Below are 4,408 nucleotides of genomic sequence, written 5' to 3' on the forward strand. Positions count from 1 at the left end.
GAAGAAAGCGCTCGCCGGCAAGCCGAGGCCGCACAGGAAGTGCGAGCGGAAGACTACCCGCTCGCCTTCCTCCGGCGCCGGCGTGATCTCCTTCTCCAGCGCGAGACGGGCCCGCACCTGGTCCTTGCCGGGCAACCGCCGCGTCTTGCGGAGGAACTCGATGTGGTCCATATGGACGAGCGAGCCATCCCAGTCCCCGCCGTACTGCATGGTGGCAAGAGGCTAGCAAGGAAGAGTGCGGCAGCGGAGAAAGCACGGCCCTGCGGCGGCAAGCCTGCGGGGCGGAGTAAAGATCGGTGGGACGGCGCGGCAGCGGCGAGGCGCTATTGTGAGGGAAAGCGGGAGGAAGAAGATGACGGAGAGGAGAGGAGCGTGCGAGCGTACGCCGCTTCCCCTCCTCCCCCTACTTATAGACTCGTGCGGCGAAGCCGAGGAGGCGAGACGTGGGGAGGAACGTGGGATTAACTGCGCCCCCTCCCCCATGTCTCCCGATTATTATGCCCTATTGGCGTGCGGAAACCGCCGCCGGAAGACGTGCGGACAGCTCTGGGCTACAGAGGATCCCCGCTTGGGCCTAGGCGTAGGAATGGTGGGCCCCCGGCCTGCGGCGACGTCCTGTCGTGCCTGTTGGTTGGCAGGCTTTTTTTAGCCAGAAGTTGCCACGTGGTTCGCAGGCGGTGAGCGGCCGGCCCGCGGCCCGGCGCACGCGCCAACGGACTCCCGCCTTCCGACTTTAGAAATTTTCGCCAAGATGGCGCGCCCAACCGAAGCCGGCTCCTAGCTGCTAGCTAGTCAAGATAAGAAGCTGACCGAGCTTCTCAACCTCCTCTCAGCCTCGAAGCCCAACCAGCTTCGGGGACTACTGTCGGAGTAAATGGCCACGGGTAGCCTAACCGACTCCCCCTGGCTCTTCGAAAAATTATCAGGCCATTCGAGCCTTCAAGCATACAAAGCATAGGGCCGCCTTCCCCCGGCCGGCTATCCCCAGGGCCGACTCCCAGAAGGTGACCCGGCCTCAGAAACCTCCCCCAAGAAAGATACGAGATGGCCGACTCCCAGAAGCCGGCCATGAAGAGGACCGACTCCCAGAAGCCGGCCATGAAGAGGACCGACTCCCAGAAGCCGGCCATGAAGAAAGCCGGCTCCCAGAAGCCGGCCAAGACCACACCCACTAAGACTGTATCCACATAACGGCGATAGGACGGGGCATGGCTGCAGTACAGCCCACTACCCCCAAATCCCGGAACAGGCATGGCCACAGGGCGCCGTACGGGCCAGCCATCCCCCGTCCGGCGCGGCACTGTAGCCATGTTGGCCTCGATGTCACCCACGACAGGCGCTAGTACGGCCCGCGGGCGGTGGGCCCCTTTAGCCAGAGAGACACCCGAAGGCGGCCCGGCCTCCCCTAGTCGGCCAGGGGCGTGGCCGGCAACCAATAGCCAGCTACCTCCCTCCCTCGAAACGTGTGCCTCATTAAGGAGACAAGACGAGGTAAGGCTACAGTGAGAGCACGCAAGGCGGCAGCGCTGTAGCCACGCTTACCTCGACAAAGCCCTCGTCATCAGAGGCGAGGCAACAGTAACCAGCCGCCGACAAAGCCCCCAAGCGGTGGGGCCGGCCTATCGGCCAAGAGGCCGGCAGCCGGCGGGCCCCAATGGCCGGCGGAGAAGCCGGCGAGCATAGACACTGACGACTGGGACCCGCGCCCAGCCGGATTACCATTGTACCCCTGGGGGGGTAGGCCTATATAAACCCCCCGGGACACCCATGCAAAGGGTTGATCTCATAGAGTTTCACACACCACATAGAGAGAAAAGGAGAGCTAGCCTTGCCCTTCTTCTTCCTCTAGCCAAACAGCTCAAGGAGCACTTGTAGCTACTTATTCTGATCTAGTGATCATGCGGAGACCCCGCAGAGCAGGACTAGGGGTGTTATCTCCACGGAGAGCCCCGAACCTGGGTAAGATCCGCCGGCGTGCATGTCTTCGCCTCATCCCGTTTCCAGGCACCGGCGATGTCTTACTGGCTCCCACAATGATAAGCCACCCATTGTCATATGTCGCACCTACCACCCGCCAACCCCATCATTTTATCCTTAGTAGCAACGATACATACATGTCGGTTCCCCTTCTGTCACTGGGATCAAGCACCGTAAGATCAAACCCACTACAAAGCACCTCTTCCCATTGCAAGATAAATAGATCAAGTTGGCCAAACGAAACCCAAATATCGGAGAAGAAATACGAGGCTATAAGCAATCATGCACATAAGAGATCAAAGAAACTCAAATAACTTTCATGGATATAAAAAGATAGATCTGATCATAAACTCAGAGTTCATCCGATCCCAACAAACACACCGCAAAAAGAGTTACATCATATGGATCTCCAAGAGACCATTGTATTGAGAATCACATGAGAGAGAGGAAGCCATCTAGCTACTAACTACGGACCCGAAGGTCTACAAAGAACTACTCACGCATCATCGGAGAGGCACCAATGGAAGTGGTGAACCCCTCCTTGATGGTGTCTAGATTGGATCTGGTGGTTCTGGACTCTGCGGCGGGTGGAATTGATTTTCGTCGACTCCCCTAGGGTTTCTGGAATATTGGGGTATTTACAGAGCAAAGAGGCGGTCTGGGGGGCACCGAGGTGGGCACAACCCACCAGGGCGCGCCTGGTCCTCCTGGCGTGCCCTAGTAAGTTGAGCTTCCCTTGGAGCACCCCCCTAGGCAATGCCTTGGCCCATTGGGTGTCTTCTGGTCCATAAAAAATCTCTGTGAAGTTTCATTGCATTTGAACTCCGTTTGGTATCGATTTCCTGCGATGTAAAAAACATGCAGAACACAGCAACTGGCACTTGGCACTATGTCAATAGGTTAGTACCAAAAAATGATATAAAATGACTATATAATGATTATAAAACATCCAAGATTGATAATATAACATCGTCGAGCAATCAAAAATTATAGATACATTGGAGACGTATCAATTTCCTACGTTCTCCTAATTTTTTATAGATTTTTTGGAGTTACAAAAGTATTCTAAGTTTTCAGATTACTACAGACTGTTCTGTTTTTGACAGATTCTGTTTTGTTTGCATTGTGTGCTTATTTTGATGAACCTATAGATTGTATTGGAGGGTATAAGGCATGAAAAGTTAGAATACAATAGATTAATGCAAAAATAAAATATTAATGGGTTTGCAATAGTACTTAGAGTAGTGATTTGCTTTGTTATACTAACGGATCTCACGAAGGTTTTGTTGAGTTTTGTGTGATTGAAGTTTTCAAGTTTTGGGTGAGATCACGACGGATGAAGGAATAAGGAGTGAAAAGAGCCTAAGCTTGGGGATGCCCCGGAAGGCATCCCCTCTTTCTTCTAACGACCTTCGGTTTTTTACTTGGAGCAATATTTTTATTCGTCACATATCATGAGTTTTGCTTGGAGCGTCTTCTATTATATGAGTCTTTGCTTGTTTTGATTTTTATTTTGTGTCAAGTATTCTTGCTGAACACGCCTATTTGGGAGAGCCAAAATTATGCTATGATTTGTTAGAATTGCTCTCTATGCTTCACTTCAAAAAAATGAGCTATGGAATTGCTCTAGTGCTTCACTTATATCTTTTTGAGCACGGTGTGCTTTATTATTTTTGAAGAAATTGCTCTCATGCTTCACCTAGATTTATTTGAGAGTTAGTAAATTTGAAGAAATTCTCTCATGCTTCACTTATATTATTTTGAGAGACGAAAATTTTTATGCTCATGTTCTTCACTTAGATTTGTTTGAGCTTATCAAAAGCAACATATGAAATTAGTCCCAAAGTGAGAGGGATATAATAAAAACTTTCATGAAGATCATTGGACAAAATAAACTTGATTCTTTGTAATAGTTTTGCGATATGATGATAGTGATGTGTGAGTCATGTTGGTGAGTAATTATGCCTTAGTAAGAATATTGGTGTTAAGGTTTGTGATTCCCTATGCAAGCACGAAAGTCAATAGTTATGCAATTAAATTACATCCTACTTATGGTGCATTATTCGGTGTTAGTTATGCTTAATCTTGCTTATGTGAGTTTTTGTTTCTTGGTTGGTTACTTCTCAATCTTTTTGCTAGCCTCCACTTGTACTAAGTAGAGATACTACTTTGCATCCAAAATCTTTAAACCAGGTTTTGCCATATGAGTTCCCCATACCTACCTATATGTGGTATTCCTGTGCCGTTGTAAGCAAATTTGTATGTGCCATCTCTAATTTTCAAAATATATTTCATTTTTGTGTGTCCGTACCGCTCATGAAGCGGCAGGGGTGGCCAATATTTTCCATGATAGATGTGTTATTCTCAAGATGAGTGTTTATTCACTTGTCATTGCACGAGAGTGCGGTGGTAATAGGGATGCCCAGTCCCG

The sequence above is a fragment of the Triticum aestivum genome, chromosome 3D, assembly GCF_018294505.1.
Source record: "Triticum aestivum cultivar Chinese Spring chromosome 3D, IWGSC CS RefSeq v2.1, whole genome shotgun sequence".
In the NCBI taxonomy this organism is placed as follows: Eukaryota; Viridiplantae; Streptophyta; class Magnoliopsida; order Poales; family Poaceae; genus Triticum; species Triticum aestivum.